This window comes from Gobio gobio (assembly GCF_949357685.1).
Source record: "Gobio gobio genome assembly, chromosome: 14".
In the NCBI taxonomy this organism is placed as follows: domain Eukaryota; kingdom Metazoa; phylum Chordata; class Actinopteri; order Cypriniformes; family Gobionidae; genus Gobio; species Gobio gobio.
The window spans coordinates 46,158,904-46,182,743 of record NC_137107.1 but is presented as its reverse complement, the minus strand read 5'-3'; the positions used below and the strand labels follow the sequence as shown (position 1 = coordinate 46,182,743).

Here is a 23,840-nt window from a genome sequence, read left to right as displayed (position 1 = left end):
CAACACGGATTGCCTTAGGAACAAGCATGTTGCCAATACCCTGATAGCTTTTAAGCAGTGAGCATAAAAAGGAACTTAGCGTAGCCTCATAAAGACATCCTGAGATGAATGGAGAGTGAAATATAGCCAGTTTATAGGTTGCTTGAACTTCTCTTTATATCCTTCTTCATGCGGTGAGTGTTTTTGAGTCAGTCACATTAGTAAACTTCAGCGAGTCCATGTCAACACTTCCAGAACAGGCAGCTTACAATCAATGCAGTGAATTCACATGCTTAAGTTCCCAAACTTGAATTAATCTGAGGTGAGGGAACCAATTCCTCTCACTAAATCCGACTGCACAATGGCTTTTGAGATGATGCGGTTTCGCCCTCCTTATTCGCCATTAAATGAGCTCTGGAGAAACGCGATTGCTGCTGATAGTACTGAAGGAAGTAATACGTGTATGCTGTGATAGACATCGTATTCCTATGGGTAGCCGTATATCAGCTGTCAGTCAGCTGATGACTAACGTGACCTGCCAGAACTAACGCTACGCTTGATTTCATTTCATCTATATAGCAGCTTTGTTGAAAACAATGATGTCATCATCCAGCTCAGTGCAGTTCTCATCCAATTGTGGCAGTGCAGTGCATAAAAATATTGAATATTAATTACATTAATTCAATACAAATATTAAAGGTGCTCGAAGCGATTTCACGCGTTTTTTAGGCCAAAATATTTTTTGTCACATACAGCAAACATCTCCTCGCTATCCGCTAGCTGCCTGTCCCCTGAACACACTGTAAAAAAATGCGGTCTCTGTAGTCCGCCTAAGCTCCACAAACCGCAACAAAAACAAACTGGTGCAGGCTGGACCACGAAGCACAACAAACAGTGCTCCAGCCAATAGCCGACAAGAATGATTTGGGGGGTGGAAATCACTGTTTGTTGTGCTTCGTATTTATTATTACAAACGCGTGACATCGCTTAGAGCACCTTTAAGATAAAACATAGGCAATATTCTTTCCCTTCAAGGTTGAGTCTCAGCAAATCACTGGAACAGAACAGGGGAAAAAAACATCCACAGAGCAAACTCAAGCTGATATAAACTTCTACTTATGATTCAGTCTTATTTGAACTGCAGAATAAAATCAGAACAAAAAATCTTAATGAAAACACTAAAATGTAATATATAACCCAAAAATAAATGACAAAACAAGTGCATGTAATTCTCTGGAAGCCGGTCTAGATCAGTCACTTCACAGATACGTAACATTAATCAGTGTTCGAATTGCGTCAAAGCTCTTGAGGGATCCTCATATTATTTCACAACCTTTATTATATACACTTCGGAAAAATACCACGGTCTGGATCTGCTTACCATCATCGTGAGGTGACAATGAAGATCCACTCTGCCAGTGTCACGCAGCGACGTTGATGTCTGTAAATCCCTTCAGAAAACAGCGTGTGGCACTTTTGAGGGTGTTTTTCTGACGTAAATCGAATTTGGAGTAGCTTCATATTAAACTGGGAGCGGCAGCGGAATAATTTGTTAAAAAAAGTTTTATTGTTTTAACCTCCTGGGACCCAGGAATAGACTTTTGTCCACTGTAGTGGACATTATATTTTAGTGAATTTCTCTGACATCATACATGCCACAGTTGTAATGTCCTGTAAAGAGCACATTCGGGGCTTTGCACAGATACCAAATGTTTGGAGGTTTCATCAGGACAACAACTTCTTCTTGGTCTTTAAAAACGGTTGACATTAATGTTTAGCACTCTTATGGAAAATATGATAATATTTTTTAATTATAATTTAAATCGGATTAATTTTCGAATTGTTTGTTATAAATCAACATCTCAGGAAAATGTTATAGGGTTTCTAATCAAAATATGACTTTCTGTTACAAAACAGGCCATTGATTTCATAAATGTCCACTGTGGACGCCAGGACTTAAATCATGTTTATCAGGCATTTTGGAGACACAACAAGTGAATAGGGAAAGAAATTACATATCAATATTCCTATGAAATATTAGATATTATTATGAAAATGTTGCCAATTATAACTCCCATTATTACACTTATTTTTTCATTGCATGTTGCACCAAGAACACATTAATATGCAAATGAGATGCAGTGTATAGATACATGGTATTGAATGGGAAAACCCAAGTATGGCCATTTTACCCACATATTTCATAAAGCAAAATGGTATATCAATGCATTTCATTAGAATCATCTTTAAACAAAGTTTGAATAAAAAAAATAAAAATAAATCCCATTGTTTTTGCCTATACATGCAATTTCATTTTATTTTTTAAACAACTGAGTCCTGGTGTCCACTACAGAGGACATATCATAACATATGAATAAAATATAATTTTTCAAAAATGTTAATGACATGAAAAAATACTAAATTCAAATTTTTTTTTTCTGGGTCCCAGAAGGATATATTAAGATATATATTATGTTTCTAGTATTCTGTTTTCTGTTTGGGCCTCCCCCCCTCAATTCGAACAATGACATTAATACCAGAATATATGCAATAGGTTTAAGGTTTAAGTCCATATTCATTATACAATACAATAGGAGGGGATTGTAAATCCATCCCTTCAGTCTTAACTTCTGATACTGATGATTTTACCAGCTCTGGAAATGGAAGAAAAATATGCAAGTTTACTTTTACATACTACAACTAATATTCACATTTTACATTCAACTAGCAGATGACTTCATGCAAAGCGACTTACACAGTTAAGTATTCATGCTAAAGAGGTTAAAATATAAATAATCGATCAGTGGATGAATCCATTGATCAGTTGTACTCAACCTTCACTGGAAACTTGCTTCAATCTCCATTGTAGCTAGTAGCTGAACATGACACTAATGAAAAAAGACAGACAGACAATTTAAGTGGCATGTGTTGTAAATAACCATAAGTATATTTTGTTACAGAAAAAATGTGAGTCTTTTATTTTGAAATGTTTTCCACTGAAACGGTTGACTTCCGGGATTAGGCTACGCGCTTTTGGTTTGTTTTGAGGCGCGCGCGCTGGCTAGCGCAGTTTATAGCATGTGGCTTATCCTAAATACGGCAATAACTTCGACACGGAGCCGTGGTAAACGTTAAATTCATACTTACAGCCCCTCTGAAGAGGCAAAAGGTATGTTAAACAAGTTAGATATGAGCATTTTGTCTGTTAATATGTTTGTTTTGTACAAATGTAAGACAGCACTATGTGAACAATGTAAACTGATTAGTTGCATGTTTTGTATACATTTCAGCTCTTACGTTGGTGATATGGTGAATGGATAAAGGTTCATAAAGGATTAAACATCATAAAACCATCAGTAAAAGTCTCATCCTTGTTCGGGGGGCATGTAACAGTAAGAGCTTCACCTCAGTGTGCTACATCGAGCGGCTCATGAACTCTAAGGACAACGCAACGACACATAAAATGGACGGTATTGAAGAGCAAACACGTAAGCTACAAACTGAAATCAATGAAACGAGAGCTTTATTACATCAGGGAGATACAGAGAGCATGTCAAGACAGGAGTTAAAGGACGATATTGAACGCAAAGAAAAACAATTAGCCGAACTCCATAAAATGGAGGCTGCGACCGCGTTCTCATTACCCAGGCGTTCAGAGCGGCCTACTGTGCTAACGGAGAAAATGCTAGCCTACCAAAACGACGAATTGATTAAAAGGGACAAAAAACTGATGAGTCTCTATGAACAATGGAAAGGGCTAATCAGAACATCCAGAGAAAGCCTAAAGACTGACTTATCAGAGCACAAGTTGTGTGCAATGGCCGATGATATTGAAAACGGTTTGAACAACATGATGAAGGTGTACAGTGAAATAAGGGAGCGTACTATGCCATCCCCTGACACAAGACGCAAAATGGACTCTTGTGAAGCAGTAACTAAGGACATCATGAAAGTCCTAAATGAACGTATAACAGCAATAGACGGTGATTTTGATGCAGATAGAGAAAAGCAGCGCCTTCATCAGCTACTGTCACAACAGTACGCACACTCCATCTACGGTACCGCCTCTCAGTCTAGTGTCGGTAAGCAGTCTGACACTTCAAGCATCGCAGTCAAAAGGATTGATGCAGCTGCAGCATTGGCTGTTAAGGAAGCAGAATATAAAATTGTGCAAGAGGAAATTAAACAAAAGGAAAAAATTAAAGATATAGAATCTGAACTTGAGCGTTTAAAGGCGGAAAAAGAAATGCAAGCTGCTCGCGCAAAACTTGAGATCTACGACAGAGAAATGAACATGGATATGGACAATCGGCAAATACAACCACACAATATGCCTTTCTCTGTTGAACAACAATCGGTTCATGAAGCACCAGCTCCCTCTAGTGGCTTACCTCCATTAATGCCACAAAACAATGTGTCTATCCATATGTCAAATCACACGGTGAACAATCCAAACCCTCAAATTGTCACTCAAGCACCTCTCACGGACATTTCCCAGTTCGCCCAAGCAATTCAAAACAGTATAGCTATAAACAGAATCCCAGTGCCAATGCCCACAGTGTTCAGCGGAGATCCAATTAACTACATTGAATGGAAGGCTTCATTCTCTTCACTTGTGGACTGCAAAGGCATCTCACCTGCTGATAAACTTCACTTGCTTAAAAGGTACGTCACAGGCCCAGCACGAAATTGTCTTGAGGGCACATTCTTTCGCAGTGATGAGGAGGCATATAAGGATGCATGGCAAAAGCTTGACCAACGTTATGGACCGCCTTTTATTGTCCAAAGAGCTTTCAGAGACAAACTGTCAAAATGGCCTAAAATAAGCTCAAAAGACGCAGAAGGATTAAGGACATTTTCAGACTTTCTAAATGCATGTCTCCAAGCCACACCATACGTAAAAGGCCTAGAAATACTAAGTGACTGTGAGGAAAATCAAAAGTTGCTGCAAAAAGTTCCTGACTGGCTGGCAGCCCGTTGGAATCGACAGGTCACAGTTACACTTATGGACGGCAAGGACTTTCCCTCTTTTAAGGACTTTGCACAATTTGTAGCAGTCGAAGCGGAGATCGCATGCAACCCGGTCACTTCTTCATATGCTCTTCACTCATGCAGCTCATCCTATGAGAAAAGGACCACAAAGGACTTCAAACCAAACAGATCCACACAAGTCTTCACAACGCAAGCCATGGTACAAAACAACAAGACAAGGGCAAGCAACACAAAATTAAAGGTACCCTGCATGTTTTGCAAAGATGAAAACCACCATTTGTCAAAGTGCCCTAACTTTTCAGATCAGCCCTTAGACGAGAAGCGCACATATGTTAAGGACAATAGACTGTGCTATGGATGCTTAAAGGTGGGCCATAACGCCAAAGATTGTTGCCATCGCCACACTTGTGACATTTGCAAAGGAAGGCATCCCACTTGTCTGCACAATGACAATCACAAGGCATATGAAAGGTCTCGAAGCTCTGAAAACACCGCTCCAAGCACTCCAAATGAAACTGCAGCAGTCACAGCTCTCAACGTTACTAGGGTGGGTCAGTCAAGTAGCACATCCATGATCGTTCCTGTATGGGTGTCGACGGTTCAGAGCCCTTCTAAAGAGCAGTTAGTTTACGCACTATTAGACACACAGAGCGACAGCACATTTGTCTGCGAAGAATTAAGTAACCAGCTACAAGCGGACACTCACCCTGTAAAGTTAAAGCTAACTACCATGCTGGGTGTTCACTCTATTGTTAAGAGTCACAGAGTATCTGGAATGCGTGTGAGAGGTTATGACTCAGACATTCACATCGACTTACCCCCCTCATATACCAAAGACTTTATTCCAGTTAACTATGACAACATACCCACTAGTAACACAGCAAAACAATGGCCCCACCTGACAGAAATTGCTGATAAGATACCACCTCTTTTGAGTTGTGATGTTGGACTCCTTATCGGATTTAACTGTCCCAGAACGTTAGCTCCAAGACAAGTTCTACTAGGAGAAGGTGAGGAGCCATATGCAATCCGCACTGACCTAGGGTGGAGTATCGTTGGAGGCTTCACACCGGCGCTCAATGAAACTCAGTCAAGTTTGTGCCATAGAATCACAATAAAGGAATTACCCCCTGTAACTCCCATGGACGTGATTAATGTGCTAGAGTCAGATTTTAAGGACACAAAGGCAAGTGAGAAAACAGTCTCACAAGAGGATCTCATCTTTTTGGACAAGCTCAAGGAGGGTATAAGGAAAAACGAACAAGGACACTATGAGATGCCTCTACCATTCAGACAAAGACCACATTTACCCGACAACAGAAAGCTTGCTGAAATCAGACTCGAACACTTAAAGCGAAAGTTCAACAAAGATGAAAATTACAAAAGAGACTATATAACGTACATGAAAGACATTATTGAAAGGGGTGATGTCGAAGAAGTACACGATGAAGGAAAACACGGTGAACGATGGTACATTCCCCATCACGGGATATATCACCCCAAAAAGCCCACTAAACTACGTGTTGTGTTCGATTGTTCAGCCAAACACCATGGTACAAGTCTAAATGATCATCTTCTCCAAGGGCCAGACCTGATTAACAGTCTAACAGGCATCCTCCTTCGGTTCAGACAACATCCTATTGCTCTAATGTGCGATATAGAGAAGATGTTCCACCAGTTTCATGTCCAGCGTTGCGACAGAGATTACCTGAGTTTTCTGTGGTGGAAAAACGGTAACACGGAGACACAGCCACGGGTATACAGGATGAAGGTACATCTTTTCGGTGCGACATCATCCCCAGGGTGTGCAAATTACGGACTAAGGTATTTAGCTAAAGAACACTGTCACACACACCCTGCAGGATCTGAGTTCATGGAAAAGGACTTTTATGTGGACGACGGAGTCACAAGCACAGACACAGTTGAAAGGGCAATACAGCTTGCACAAGAGGCCACAGAGATATGCAAGCAAGGAGGGCTCCGTCTACATAAATTTATCTCAAGTAGCCCTGCTGTTCTACAAAGCATCCCCCCGTCTTAATGTGCAATAGAGACAAAAACAAAGGACTTAACATTCAAAGACATGCCACAAGAAAGGGCCTTAGGCATCCAATGGAACGTTGAAAGGGACTGTTTCAGATTTGACAACACTTTAAAAGACCAACCAGCAACACGTCGAGGCATCTTATCTACTGTTGCATCCATCTACGACCCCCTTGGCTTCCTGGCGCCATATGTGCTACACGGAAAAAGGATCCTGCAGGAAATGTGTCACCAAGGTATCAACTGGGACGACTCCCTGCCAGAAGCACTGATGCCAAGGTGGGAGAGCTGGCAACATGACTTTGCCAACTTAGACATGGTAAACATAACTCGCTGTTACTTTCCTGCTAGTTTCGGAGAGCTTAAAGAAATAGAGTTGCACCACTTTTCGGATGTGAGCACAAGTGGTTATGGACAATGCACCTATTTAAGAGCCAAAAATGTTAAAGAGGAGATTCACTGTTCATTGGTAATAGCCAAAGCCCGTGTTTCTCCTACCAAGCTAACTACAATCCCCAGACTCGAGCTAACTGCCGCTGTAGTTTCAGTCTCAGTTAGTAACATGTTGAGAGATGAACTCTCCTACGCTCAAATCAAAGAGTATTTCTGGACTGATTCAAAGGTAGTTTTGGGCTACGTAAACAATGAGGCACGTCGTTTCCATACTTTTGTAGCGAATAGGGTCCAAAAGATTCGCCAAAGTACAAACCCTCAGCAATGGTTTTACGTGCCTTCTGAAGAGAACCCAGCCGATAGTGCATCTAGGGGTAAATCTGTCACTGAGCTTCTCTCATCTAACTGGTTCACCGGCCCTTCCTTTCTCTGGGAGAGGGACCTGCCTACAAAACAAAGTGTAGAGTTGGAAATGTCTCTTGGAGATCCAGAAGTCAGAAAAACACAGACACTGTTAACCAAAGTTACAGAGACATTCAGCCTTGCAGAACGTCTGTCCAAGTTCTCGTCATGGTCCAAAGCAGTCAAAGCTGTAGCACGTCTCATAAGAAGAGCCAAGAAAGTAAAATCAGATGCGCTGGCTACAGTGAGTGAACAAGAAAGTGCAGTACAGTTCATCATTCAGGACGTACAAAAACAAACATATGGAAAAGAGATACAACTATTAAGCAAGGGCAACCAGCTCCCACATCACAACAAACTGTTCCACTTGGACATTTTCAGGGACACGGATGGTCTCATCAAGGTTGGAGGAAGACTTTCATCTATCAAAGACTCTTTCAAACACCCTATTGTGATTCCAAAGGAACATCATGTGACCAAACTCATAATAGCTCACTGTCACGACAAAGTAAAACATCAAGGAAAAGGCTTCACCATAAACGAAATCAGATCCAGCGGTTACTGGATCCCAGGGATGAGCAGAACTGTTGCTTCTTTCATCCGCCAGTGTGTCATCTGTCGCAGACTCCGCAAGGCTCCGGAGGGTCAGAGAATGAGTGACCTACCTTCAGAACGCTTAGAGCCCTCTCCGCCCTTCACATACTGCGGTATGGACTGTTTTGGCCCTTTTGTAACTACAGAAGGCCGAAAACAACATAAACGGTATGGACTTTTGTTCACTTGCTTTTGCTCTCGCGCCATTCACATTGAGCTATTAGAGGACCTATCCACTGACACATTCATCAATGCATTAAGGTGTTTCATTGCCATCAGAGGTGCAATTCGCCAAATCCGATGTGATCAGGGGACAAACTTTGTTGGCGCAAAGAATGAGTTTAAAACTGCCCTAAGTGAACTGGACACCCAGAGACTGAGTACTTATCTGTCCCAAAAACAGTGCGACTTTGTGATGAATGCACCTTACTCCAGTCACGCAGGTGGAGTGTGGGAACGCCAGATAAGGACTGTCAGAAGTGTATTGAACACTACTCTGTCACTTGCGCATGGTAGACTAAATGATGCTTCACTAAGGACTTTATTCTATGAAGCTATGGCCATAGTAAACAGTCGCCCACTGACTGTAGACAACCTTAACAACCCTGACAGCTTGGAACCGCTTACCCCTAACCACCTGCTCCACATGAAATCCAGCACAACACTGCCCCCACCTGGTGCCTTCCAAAAGGAGGACCTCTATGGAGCAAAGAGATGGCGTCGTGTGCAGTTTTTGACTGAGCAGTTCTGGTGCAGGTGGAGGCGTGAGTATCTGCACAACATTATTGCTAGACAGCGCTGGCACTCACCAAAAAGAAATCTAAGAGAAGGTGATATTGTGTTGGACATTGATGAACTGTCACCCAGAGGTGAATGGAGACTTGCCCGAGTCCTGGAGACAGTTAGCGGCAAGGACGACCTCGTGAGAAGAGTGAAAATCTCCTTTGGAGATAGGAGACTGAATAACAAAGGTCAACGCAGAAATAAGCTTTCTAGTGTAGAGCGTCCTGTGCAAAAGCTAATTCTGATATTAGAATGTTCATAAAGCAATTAAGAGAAATGGTTATTTCCTGTTGAAAATTCTTCGTTGTTGTTATCCTGATATAACAAACACTCATAATTTGGTGGGAGTGTAAATAACCATAAGTATATTTTGTTACAGAAAAAATGTGAGTCTTTTATTTTGAAATGTTTTCCACTGAAACGGTTGACTTCCGGGTTTAGGCTACGCGCTTTTGGTTTGTTTTGAGACACGCGCGCTGGCTAGCGCAGTTTATAGCATGTGGCTTATCCTAAATACGGCAATAACTTCGACACGGAGCCGTGGTAAACGTTAAATTCATACTTACAGCCCCTCTGAAGAGGCAAAAGGTATGTTAAACAAGTTAGATATGAGCATTTTGTCTGTTAATATGTTCGTTTTGTACAAATGTAAGACAGCACTATGTGAACAATGTAAACTGATTAGTTGCATGTTTTGTATACATTTCAGCTCTTACGTTGGTGATATGGTGAATGGATAAAGGTTCATAAAGGATTAAACATCATAAAACCATCAGTAAAAGTCTCATCCTTGTTCGGGGGGCATGTAACATGTGTTATTAAGGACATTAATGGACATCTGAAAGCAAATTGGACAGAGAGAGGGAAAACCTCCCTATTTGACTTAAAGCATGCCCTGAATGTCTTCAATCTGGTCTCAAAAATGAAAGTCATGTTTGGTGTATCGTTGTAATGTTTTAGTCAAAAGATGAACCAAAGGAATTTAATACACAGGATGAATGACCCAATGACTCAATGGCCCAGTACTTTTGTCAATATAGTGTATTTGTTGTGTGTATTCATCTAAACGGCGCTGTCAGCAGTGTGGACGGCGTTGGGATGTTCATTAACAGTATAATGCTGTATTTCAAAGTTCTTTTTACCCCAAAGCAAACTACGAAGTACGAACAAGAACTTAGTAGTGTGTGTGTTGGAGAGAGACACATGCAAAGAGAACTGTTCAGTTTAATATAAGAAACTGATAAAATACCACTGATTTTAGTTGATCTAAATTAAGTTAGACATACAAATTCGCTTATATGAGGTTCCCTCCTAGACACGAGCGCAGTGTGTGTTTGCTTCACAACTGTGCAGCCCAGCGTGCACTGGGGCCTGTCATTACTAAGTTATGCCACTGTCGATAGCTAATGCTTTTGACCATATCTTTGGATACACAACATATTGGTCTGTCGGCGCAACCCAGCACAGGGGTTTATCGCGCATATTTCAAATGTACAGTGTTGAGTCGCAGCTCGATGATCGGACCGTATAGTGTGAGCACATAAATCACGCGCTTTGGCTTTACATCGCTTGCAATCTACTCGTACAGTGAGAGTTGATAACCTTGCAAAAATCGCACAGTGTATGCCCAAGGAAATACAAACTAAAAGTGAATGAAAACAAAAAACTAACAGGCATACCTTGACAACTGTTAGAAATTATAATGCATCGCATGCATCAATCAAAATACATAATGTATTTCTTACTGTTAGGATGATCTAATTCATTGCTGCTACGTCGCACAGGTTTCAGTCTTTCAGCCCTTCTGTTCAGTTCACTCTCTCTTCTTTCCAGTTCACTCTCTCTTCTTTCCAGTTCATTCTTTCTTCTTTCCAGTTCACTCTCTCTTCTTTCCAGTTCTTTCTCTCTTCTCGCCAGTTCTTTCTCTTCATCTTCTATATTCCGGCACAATAATGTTGTATCCTGTCCCATCAGACTTCTGTCCAGATCTTTCTCTCTTCTATCCAGTTCTCTCTCTCTTCTGTCCAGTTCTCTCTCTCTTCTATCCAGTTCTCTCTCTCTCATATCTGGTTCCATCCGTCTTTTATCCACTTCTCTTTCTCTTCTATCCAGTTCTCTCTCTCTTCTATCCAGTTCTCTCTCTCTTCTATTCAGTTCTCTCTCTCTTCTCTCCAGGTCTCTCTCTCTTCTCTCCAGGTCTCTCGCTTTTTCAAGTATAGCTACTGGATTTGGATGCGACTGTATGATGCAACATTACAATTGTATTTTTTATACTTTGCATCTCACAGATTGTGTGTACATTCATTAATTTGTTGGCCTGTGAGCTTGTTGCTAGTGTAATGCTCAAGTTGAGCTAACAGGCCGCTCCTAATTGTCATACTGTCATCTCTCTAGCTTTGGAAACATAGATTCATTTTTATATGTTCTAATTTTGTCAGTTTTCTTAGTTTATAATTTTCCTTACATTTGGCATCAGATTCTTAAAATATGTTTTCACTTTGAAAAACTCCAAATGTTTTGCGAAAATGTGTCACAACTTTTTATTGTTATAATAAACAACTGCATCATCTATAAATGTGATTTATGAAGGTCATAATGCTGAATATTAGGGGTGGCATGGTTCACAAAACCCACGGTTCGGTTCGTATCACGGTTTTCGGTTCTGTATGATTCTTGTTGTTGTTTTTTCTTTTAATTGTTAACACTGCAGACATTTACTTCAGCATATGATATATAGCTTAATTATCCACAATTTAGGATACAGTATTAAAAAAATTGTTATATCATGTAGAAGTTGTTTCCTAATGGCCGTTTCCAGCTTACGCTGTCTACCGAGTCCGACTCATTGGGGTAAGATTTTTCATGTTAATCGTGTCCATTTTGATCAGAACAATGCACTGTGGCTTTAATTCAGCGTGAGCAGCTGACCTGATTAACATGAAAAATAACAAATTTCACCATGAAATCATGTAGTGAAGTTTTACCATGTTATCATATTACCGTGTTTCACAATCACCATATGACATCCAGCGCTGTGAAAAAAATAATAAAATACACGAAAACACAACACTGCCAGAAGTTTTTGCCCAAACTTCAAAGGCCTGTTTAAATGATTAAAACTAGAAGCATATCTTAACTTTAATGTTACATGTGAACTACTGTGTTTGGGACAGAGGGGAACAATATTCACAAAAACAATATGGACAATATTCGTCTGTATTTGCAATACACGAGCCGCGGTTCAGCTGCGCGAGACAAACGCCGCCAGTGTGAATGCACAATGGGCGCGCGCGGCTCCCGCTCTCCATACGCACCGCTTCTGCCTTGTCAACGTATGCTCCAACTCCGGGCAGCCTTCCTCATCTCTCCCACTTGCCATTTCTACACGTGACGTGACCTGCAGCACTCCACTTTTACTGTCTTTTACTTATTTTACTGTATGTCCACACACACCTCTTATTTCGCACACAAAGGACACCCACTGTCTGAAGTAACATACGGGCACTAGGCTACATTAATGGCGCATGCTTCGAACCGTGCGACGCACACACGCTCCGACCCGAGACACGCGAACCGAACGGTTCAGATGCTTTTTCATGTACCGTGCCACCCCTACTGAATATGGTAAACTGCATCAAATGTTTAAATTGTACTTAAAAAATGACTCACCGATGCTCCCCCCATTTTTACCTGCAAATAAAAATAGTCATGTCACAATTATTTTTGCCTCACATTTCAAAAGTCCATTCAGTTAAGCAGGATGAAAAAGAATTTTACATTTTAGGATTTTCTGAAAACCCTAGTCTAATATTGCATATTTTAGCAGTTAAATGTTTAGTGTGTTTTGCAGATTGTACACAAATAATAAACATATCCCAAGTGAACGCAAATATCAGAGGTTAAAAATGAAAACACAACTATATCAATGAGCCATTGTGCTGGTTTGGAACGATATGAGGCAGAGTAAATGACGACATGGGGTTATGTATCCCTTAACAACAGTAACATTGGTAAGGAGTTAACTCCTAATGTAAGACCCTGATATTTATATTTCTGTCAGGACCACTCTGTTTGATTAAGATTATTGTAGAGGCTCTAAATGTTATTTGGCGGCAGGCTTGGCTTTGAAGCGAGGGTTGAACCCCCCTGTAGCCTAAGCAAATAAGCAGAATTTTTAAAAGCCACAGTTATATATTTCCATGCAGATGTAATACAAGTACGAAGCGATTATGTGTCGACATTAGGAGGAGAGGAGTTGGGGATGGAGGAGCGCAGGTCTGCGACAGACTGAAGTGCAGGTATGCAAACTGAAAGCTGGCTTAAAGGGTTAGTTCACCCAAAAATTAAAATTCTGTCATTAATTACTCATCCTCATGTGGTTGGACACCCGTCAGACCTCCGTTCATCTTCGGAACACAAATGAAGATATTTTAGTTGAAAGCTGATGGTTGAGAAAGGCTTCAGATAGGCCTCCATTGGCATTCAGTACATTGACACTTCCAAGATCCATGAAAGGCACTTAAAACGTCGTTACAAAGTCCATCTCACCACAGTGACTCTACAAGAATTTTACAATGCGACGACAATAGTTTTTGTGCGCAAAAAAAAATCAAAATAACACCTTTATCCAGCTTGTTCTTGTCTTCCGTGTGTGCCTTCACGACGCATGCGCGAGAATATGACATAGATCCGGCGTTCGGACACATGACCCAGAAGCGATTTGTTTACGAGCAGAGGAAGACGCGCGTGTCTAAGCTGTTGAATTCTACATTGATCGTGCTTTAGGTCTCGGCGTAGTGCTCAAAATGGGGCTTAAGTGTGCATTTCATGGATTCCCGAACCCCGGCGCTACGTCATATTCTCGCGCATGCGTCGTGGAGGCACACACGGAAGACAAGAACAAGTTGGATAAAGGTGCTACTTAGATTTTTTTTTGCACACAAAAACTATTGTCGTCGCATCGTAAAATTATTGTAGAGCCACTGTGGTGAGATGGACTTTGTAACGACGTTTTAAGTGCCTTTCATGGATCTTGGAAGTGTGAATGTACTGAATGCCAATGGAGGCCTATCTGAAGCCTTTCTCAGCCATCAGCTTTCAACTAAAATATCTTCATTTGTGTTCCGAATATGAACGGAGGTCTGACGGGTGTCCAACGACATGAGGGTGAGTAATTAATGACAGAATTTTCATTTTTGGGTGAACTAACCCTTTAAAGCATGTCTGTGTGACAGACTAAAGCAAGTGAGTGTACGGATGAACTTATGCCTTGATTAATCGGTGGTGGGAGGAGTTACAGATCAGCTGAGCGTCAGCTGATAGCTGGCTGTCACACCATGGTCTGCCAGAACTACACTTGAGCTCCATTCATTTGCTCAAACTACATCATCAAGCTCTAATTAAATGAACATTTACTTAAAGGTCCCATGGCATGGCATTTTTCTATTATTTTATAGTGTTTTCTGAGGTGTACTTATATTATTAGTATGATTTTTACATCATAAAATGTCATAATTTAGAAATAAAAGGCATTTTTTCTATAATGCTGTTTGCCCTGTGGCTGAATGCCCTGCTTCAAGAGGCGTGTCTGCTGTGAGACTTCAGTAAAAACGCCCACTGTTGTGATTGGCTGACATCTTTGCATTTTAAATGAGCGGAGGGGGCGTAGTTTAACGAGGCACGAGCAGGCACGAGTCTACCAGAGAGACGGATGGACCTGTGTTCACTTCTCATCAGTTCTCTCAGCATGTCTCAGTTCAGGGTGAACTGTTGTAGTTACTAGCATATACTTCAGGTTATTAGTTTATTTCTAGTCGGAGGGGCTGTCACTCATGTCAGAAAGTTAGTAACTTTAGTCAATTATGGATCAGCGCTGACTCGAGACGCGAACCGTTTAGAACGATTCAGTCCGATTTGGTGAACTGGTTCGGTTCACTAAAAAGAACCGATTCAAAAGAATGATTCGTTCGTGAACCGGACATCACGGAGACGAAGCGATTGCTAACAAAGTTATTTATAGTAACTACTGAGTTATGAGAGCGCTGTCAGTCAGCGCGAGTTTATTGTGTTTGTATCTGAGAGTTCTGAATAAACACGAGTCCCAGTAACACCGAGTCCTCTTCATCATTATTCTACCAACTTTGTAACACATGCAATGTACCATTACAGCGAGATGAACGAGTTAGTAAGTTTTGAGTATAGCATTATTTCTAGATATGTTCCAATCATATGAATAGCGTCATTGACGCGCATTGAGTAACGTTACACAGCGCAAACAAAGACACAACAGCTGTAATCGAATGTAATCCAGTTTATTGTGGGGTTAGCTGGCTAGCCTAGCCGGATACCCTCACGCTTACCCCCCTTCTGCTTAATCTCACGCCGGGTTTGGTGCCTCCGCTGTGGGCCAGATGCAGTACTGGGGGTCGGGGATGTTGGAGGCCGAGCTTCAGCGTGCGTGAAGTTTATCTCTAAAGATGTGACTGCTGATGTTAAACAGAAAAGACTGTATGTACATTTTAGAACAGATAGACGCGACAAGGACGTACAAAAACACTGACTCACAAGATAGAAAACACGAAAACACCGTTCTGTCGGGAGAGAGAGAAGCCGCTGCGTGTCCACAAATAATAAATAATAAGCTACACATAAGAAATCAATGATCACAGATCAGAAGGAACTGAAGAAAGACTTCTGTTTTCATTTGTACATCCAAATACTGAGAAACTGCCTGTGTTCACTCGTTCACAAGTAACGTTAATGATCTCTCGATGGTTTGCATGGGCGTGCCAGATTCTCTGGGCGGGGGAAAGGGAGGAAACCGTTCCTGCTTGGACGTCAAACCAGGAGACTTCAGGATTGGCTAGTCTGGCCTGTCATTTTCTCAAAGGCAGAGAAAGACAGCCAGAACTCGGTTTTACACCGATCAACATTTCTATCCACTTGAGGACAATATTCAGGCTAGGGGAACTCATATTAATGTTGAAATACCTCATAAAATGAAAATTTCATGCCATGGGACCTTTAAATTGGAATTATAACGGTTGAAAAAGTTTGACTATTAATAAGATCATGGTAGTCACAGATAAAACCATGCCCCTCGTTACCAGGTTTTAGAAGGGGTTTGGACACTTTTTTTAGCTGACCAGATGGTCAAGCTGGGAGTAGGGCTAAGCGGTATGGCAAAAAAAAAAAGAAATCTCAATTTATTTATTTTTCAGAACGACAGACCGATTCACGATTTCGATTTTTTAAAATGTTTAACTAGTCAACTTAAAAACTTAACTACAATATGACTCAGGTAACATTCTCTTTAGCAACCACCTGGTTAAAAAAAGTTATATTCCAAGTGCACCACACCAACAAATGATGTTATTTTATTAAATATCTCTGCCGAAAATGTGCATGAAATATGAAGGCAAATATTGTACAAACGTATCTTAAACAGAGAGCTGCCAACTCTCACACAGTGGCCGTAAGACACACGCATTTGATTGGTTTCACACGCCATACTAGGGCTGTACGATTAAATGAAAAATATCCGGTTATTCGGTTTTCACGTGACTCCGCCCCGTCAGTCACATCAAGTGCAGTTTGCGGGCACACAGAGATGCAGGAGCAGTTATCTGTGTTTATAGATGCCCAGAATCACTATAGTAACTGCATGTTTTACACAGTTTATACAGGTCAGTTAATTGCTGTTCTTATAGCCTACGCGCTTACACACACACACACACACACACACACACAGAGAGAGACGGCGCGCGCAAAGCCCCGAAGCCGCTTTCACTTTCGTGCTCATAAAGTTTGTCAAGTAAATGCGTTTAAAGGCTTGCCAGTTTCAACATTTAAAGCGATTGTGAACTATTCAAAAACAACAATACGGAAAACTTCTCCGTTCAGTGCTCAGCTTTTTTCAGTGACACAGAGCCGAGCCGTGTCGCGTTTCTGATAACGCGCGCGCCCTGAAGGCAGATCTTTCACCTGCGTCCTCACAAAGCTTTGTCATTTGTATGTGGTTTAAGCCCTGCCAATTTGAACATTAAAGCGAGTTTCGACCATCAGATGTGTATTATGTTGAACTAATGCCTGATATATTTTGACAAACGAACACTCAGACAGAAGCTGGGACTAAAGTAAAGTCACTAATGTAGCTTAGAAACTCAACCGTTATAGGCATACATTTTAATACCTTTGAATTTGAATACCTTTTAATACTCTCATTAATGCATTCAGATAAATGTAATGTAGGCCTACAGTGTTAATGTATCTGTATCTGATGTACAACAAACAGAAATCTGCCCCATAGACAATAACTGCTGAAAGTGAACCGTTTCCTTCAAGTATTTTAAAATCACAATGCACTATCATTAGAAAAAAAAAATCCACCTTTAATAGTAGAAAATATTTACAGTACAAACCTTATCAGTGAACTTACTCAAAAACCTTATGACCAAACCCAGCCCTAGTCAGAAATGATTTTGACCACTTCATTAAGTTTTGTTTTATAGAAAGCCTTTCTTTAAAGTGAATTTCGTTTTGTATAAATTGTATCTTAATTTTAATCAATGTTTCAATTGCCTGGATTTAATAAATAAGAAGCAAATAGACTAGTGTGTATGTGAAGTTTTAGCTCAAAATACCCCACAGGTCATGTTTTATTGCCTGTTAAAACTGCCACTTTTTTTTTAGGTGAGCAAAAACACAGCGTTTTTGCGTGTGTCCCTTTAAATGTAAATGAGCTGGTGCTCCCTGCCTGTTCTTTCAAGAAGAGGGCGGAGCTTCAATAGCTTGTGAAACAAGAAAAACAGAACCGGACTTGAATGCCTACAGAGCAGCAGAGGTGTCAAAAGTATTCACATTCATTACTCAAGTAGAAGTAGGCTATAGATACTAGGGTTTAAAAAGACTTTAAAGAAGTTGAAGTATCAACTCAAGCTTTTTACTCAAGTAAAAGTGTAAAAGTACTGGTTTCAAAACTACTTAAAGTATAAAAGTAAAAGTAATGTAAGGGGAAAAAATGCCATTAAAGGGGTAGTTCACCCAAAAATGAAAATTCTGTCAAAATTTACTCACCCTCAAGTACTTTCAACCGGTATGAGTTTCTTTGTTCTGAAGATATTTTGAAGAATGTTTTTAACCAAGCAGATAGAGCAACCATTAACTGCCATAGTAGGGGCAAAATGCTATGGCCGTCAATGGTTGCCCTATCTGCTTGGTTACAAACATTCTTCAAAATATCTTCAGAACAAAGAAACTCATACAGGTTTGGAACAACTTGAGGGTGAGTAAATGATGACAGCATTTTCATTTTTGGATGAACTATCCCCTTAAGGACAAAAGATTAGGCACAGTGCATACCCCACCTCCTCCAAGAAAAAAAAAAAAAAAAATTCTAAAGGCCATAATGACTATAATGTTATATTAAAAAGTTAATGTTGAAATGTTTTAGATGCATAGGCTACCCGTTTCAGCTGCATATATTCCCATTGAAAATCAACGCATTTTAAGACAATGCAAATACATTAAAGAACCATAAGTGTACTACTGAGCAAAAAGTCAAAATTCAGAGGCATGTTATCAATAACCATTATTTGAATGTGTGATCAGTGTGGCCAGATTGGGTCAACGATTTCCAGCCCAAAAACTCACCAAATGTACATTTATATTCAAAAAATGGTTATTGATAACATGCCTCTGAATTTTGACTTTTTGCACCTATACAATACTTATAGGCAACTAGTCACTCCAAGAAAAATCCCAAAACTTTAACCGCCAAAATAATGTGATATTATTTTATTGCCATACCAATCAATGTTGATAAGTAAGTTACCATTTTATCTCCTTAAAACATAACATTGATGATGAAAAAAAAAAAAAATTTCCCAGTAAAACGGATCAAATATGACTATATTATGTCCAGGTAGAAAATGTCAAAACGGCTATCCCTCAGAAAAACACAATGTCAACAGTAAGAAGCCAATTTACGTGCAAAAAGTGCCCAATATAGAGATTGAAAAAAGCAATGTAATAAACAGGCATTTCACACGTTAATGGACACACCACTGTCAAAATGCGTAATTCATTGATACTGTACAATAATCCGCCAACAAAAAATAACAACAATGCGCCTACCATTGTGTTGCACTTTGCTTTGACAAAACTACAGTACGTCTTTCATAAAATACATGGCGCATGCACTTAGCACAGTCAAAACTGATTAATCATTGATTTTAACCTCTTTCAGCAGCTGTCGGGGTTGCTAGTTGCAGATGTCCTAAGTGTGTGTATGACGATGGACAGGAGTCACTGTCATATTTATAAAGAGTCTTCGAGTCACAGGTGTAATTCACGTTTGAGAGTTGAGTCACTCTCCCACTCTTTACTGTAGATACAACTTACTGTATATTTATGCCACTTGCATAGCGATCACTGGAATATACAGCTATGAGTTATCGCGCTAAAAAACCCGGCTACAGTCATGAATGAGCACGTCTGCCTGCTGATCGCTGATTGGCTGAAAGTGCGTGCTCGTCGGCGAGAACCCGCCCTATCTGGCAACATGGTGTGTGATTTGTGCAGGTGCAGGCGTGATTGATCGCCTACAACCCAATAGGGTGTCGGAATGGTTTGTGTTTATCCTTCTCATCCAACTAGTGCTGGGCGGTATACCGGTTCATACCGAATACCGGTATTAATTTTCTTTATGATATGAATTTTGATGATACCGCAATACCGGTATATGTCGCTTAAACAACGTTCGGAACGCGGCGCAGCGCGTCATTGTTTGAGAGGGGACCCATTTCATTGATGCACTGTAGTAAGAGCAGTCAGAGCACAGTTGAGATCGCATTACAGCACAGCCTATGGCTGTATCCTATACTCTCATTCACTATTCCCTACGTTATCACTTTATTTGAAGGAGTGAATGAAAACGTGCGTGAAGTCGGACAACCGTTGTGTGTACATCGGCTGTACACTCGTTATTGCGGTGCAATGGGATAGAATGAGTGCACTCAATAACGTCCACTAAGGTTTCGGACACCACTACAAAGCGCTGTGCCCTCCAAATAATGCTATATTTGAGGTTATGGGAGCGATGTCGGATTCAGCCCTTGATTATTGTTGAGAATTCAAACTACACGCGGCGCGCGAGAGAGCGCGGTTTCTGCACGGAGCGCTGCGATGAGTTTATCAACGCTCACCACATGGATCATATAGCACTGATATAGACCGGAGCGAGTGCGTTTAAAATTTTTATGGACATATTTCAAAAACTCTAGTGCTCTAGACATGAACCAGAAGTGTGTATGCGCGCATATTTCATCACGTCTTATTAAAATGAAATGTTTGCACTGATTACACTGATAACCTATGTCTGATCACGAACGCGCTGACACGATGGATTATTCAAAAGACGATGTAAGTTAATAAATAAACTGACAATTCAAAGAAGAATGGGCCAAAAAGTAACTGCTTTATTCTTTCTGTGTTAAACTGATGTGTGTCATTCGTTCCGAGAGTCCTGTTAAATGTATTGCTAATATCCTCATTTCTCTTCGTTTTGGCAGTTTGTTGTTATAGAGGGTTAGATTTTTAAAATGCTTAAGGTGCCCTCAACTCAACTTTTAATATTCAGGTGTCTGTAAGTATGATTCTAAACGTGTTGCAGGTCTGTGTTTTATTGTTTGTTGTCTCTCCACAGCATCATTTTGTTAACCTGTAGACCTATTAACTCTAGTGTGGAATTTTTCTACAATATTCACTCGTCATGACAGTAAAACAGGGCATTCTAGTCAATCTCCTGCAGTATTTCCTCTCTCAATCAGTAGAAAATGTGATTAACACCCTGTCATGCATAGGGGAAAAAATACCGTCATATACCGTGAAACCGATATAATTTAGAAAAATACCGTGATATACATTTTTGGTCATACCGCCCAGCACTACATCCAACCACAATCAAATTCACTCTATCCGGATGGCACGATTTATCTGGATAGTTTTTTTTGTTTTTTTTTTGACGACAAGCCGGAATGAAAACGTGCCGAAATGGAATAGGAGTAACAAGGCTATTTTTAAAATGTAAGGAGTAGAAAGTACAGATAATTGCTTGAAAATGTAAGTAGTAGAAGTAAAAAGTAGGCTGAAAAATAATTACTCCAGTAAAGTATAGATACCCCAAATTTCTACTTAAGTAAGGTAACGAAGTATTTGTACTTCGTTACTTGACACCTCTGCAGAGCAGTAAACAGTAAACAAATATATACAGATCTTCTGCCTTTTCAGGGGGTGCTTAAAGGGTTAGTTCACCCAAAAATGAAAATTCTGTCATTAATTACTTACCCTCATGTCGTTCGACACCCGTCAGACCTCCGTTCATCTTCAGAACACAAATGAAGATATTTTAGTTGAAATCTGATGACTCTGAAAGGCCTCCATTGGCACAATGGCACTTTACACTCTCAAGACCCTTAAAAGGTACTAAAGACGTCGTTACAAAGTCCATCTCACTACAGTGGTTCTACAATAACTTTATGGAGTGACGAGAATAGTTTTTGTGCGGAAAAAACCCCTAAATAACGACTTATATAGTGATGACGATTTCAAAACACGGCATCATGAAGCTTCGAAGCGTTATGAATCAGTGAGTCGATTCAGCAGTTTGGATCACCAAAGCAGATCCAGTTTGACGGTTTGACACGCGATCTGAATCATGATTCGACTCACTGATTCATAACGCTTCGAAGCTTCATAATGTCGTGTTTTGAAATCCCCATCACTATGTAAGTCGTTATTTAGGGTTTTTTTGTGCACAAAAACTATTCTCGTCACTCCATAAAGTTATTGTAGAACCACTGTTCTAAATTCCCTATATGGGTCTCCAGGAAGGACTTTTATTATGAAACGTGTATGCCGCTAGGTGACGTTAGTTTCCGCTATTCCGCTATTGTGTTGACTTTCACTTTCACCAGCCGTTTGCTCCGCCATTTCTACAGGTGTTAATGTGCGTGATTGAATGTAAGTTTATTTAATTATACACAGTTATAAGTGATGCATGTTCATTACATTGTTGTGTCAAATATTCAGCTGGTGCAATCGAACTTGACCTGTGCTATGTTATAATATGAGAGCTATATACGGTAATTCGCGTGCATATGTTCGCCGCTGTTAATCCCCTCTCTGTGACGTTGGTACATGTATAACATGTCAGTATTAAGTTGGTGTTTATGTTTATGTAAATCAAAGTTATTAGACATACGCTGATGTGTATTATTATTCTGTTTATTTCAGAAAGACCACATTTAATACCTCTTGTATCACGAGTGTACAACTGGATGATGAAAATGTATGTGGAGAATACATTATATAAAGAGTTGAACAGTTCCCTGTCTCCTGTCACGCTTCTTACCGGAGCCCCGTAGTGGATGAGCATTCGACTACCTATATTCAAATACAGTCCCCAATAGATGGTCCTTCGAGCCGGATCGCTACACTCATTACGGTGATATGGAGCAACAGAGCCAGCATTACTCTCCTGATACTACACATCCTGTTCGACCACAGGCCAGAGTACGTCAGCTTTCAACACGTCTGCAAGCTTATGACCACGCATTACCTAAATCTCTCATACCAGACCCTGTGCTGTATGACAGTTCATACCACCAACGAAGGATGGATCACCCAACAGCACAGCTAAACCTCAGTGGACAGGCCGAGCCAGTCTCGACTGTGGAGCAGCTTCCTATGAGTGAGTTATCTCTGGTGCAGTATGGAGCAGGTCAAGCTACAGGTTATTTGGGCAACATTGATAATGGAGCTGGTGTTCGTGCCAAACAGCTAGATGCAGAGAGATCTTATAGTCATTCTAGTTTACCAATAGCTCAACGAGAATATCACAGTCAATCCGAATGTGGGTCACTCAGCAGTGGCACTGTTTCACCTTCACTACATGAGGAAGAACAGGCTAGAGCTATCTCACCACCTGTGGTCAGACTTAAAGCTACTGCAGCGCCATCTATCCCAACATTACCTAAGCTTGTGAATGATAGTGAGAGAGAGTTTACGGATCTAAAGATGGCTTTGGACAATCTCCTCAATCCTCACACTGAGCTTACTGAACATTATAAATACAGGGTGCTAATGGAACAATTAGTCCTGGAGGAAGCAAGGCTTATCGCCCAAGCATGCCGGCATCATCCTGCGCCCTATGCAGTAGCCATGGCAGCATTGCAACGTCAGTATGGCCAACCACATCAGTTGGCACAAAGTGAAATTGCATCCCTGTTGAATTCGCCTGATATTAGAGCTGGGGATGCAAAGGCTTTCCAGAGTTTTGCACTCAATGTTGACTTGTTGGTAGGCATGCTAATGTCACTAGAGGGGCCACAGGGACGAGAACTCACTTGCACGGGCCATGTCGACAGACTACTCAGTAAGCTACCCAAGCACTACAGGGATAGTTTTATTGAACATCTCCAGTTGCGAGGCAGACTGAGCACTGACAGCCTAAACCCGTATAACCTCCATGACCTCGCTGACTGGTTGAAAGTGAAGGCAGAAGCACAGCGTTTGTCATCTAAAATGGTACAGCGCTACCAGACTGAGAGAGTTCAAATCCCACGCAGAGAACGCCAACCCATTCCGAAACCTCA

The 23,840-nt window shown here is 40.8% G+C and overlaps 1 long non-coding RNA gene across 1 annotated transcript in view; it reads right to left on the bottom strand.

Moving 5' to 3' along the window:
• Nucleotides 1-1,533: 1,533 nt before the first annotated feature.
• LOC307136808 overlaps nucleotides 1,534-23,840 on the bottom strand; it is a 30,022-nt gene continuing 7,715 nt past the window's right edge. The window contains exons 3-6 of the long non-coding RNA XR_013817832.1: nucleotides 12,856-12,876; nucleotides 10,932-11,424; nucleotides 2,815-2,867; nucleotides 1,534-2,633 (exon numbers count right to left, since the gene is read on the bottom strand). This is a non-coding gene — a long non-coding RNA (uncharacterized lncRNA). The remainder of the gene's footprint in view (nucleotides 2,634-2,814; nucleotides 2,868-10,931; nucleotides 11,425-12,855; nucleotides 12,877-23,840) is intronic.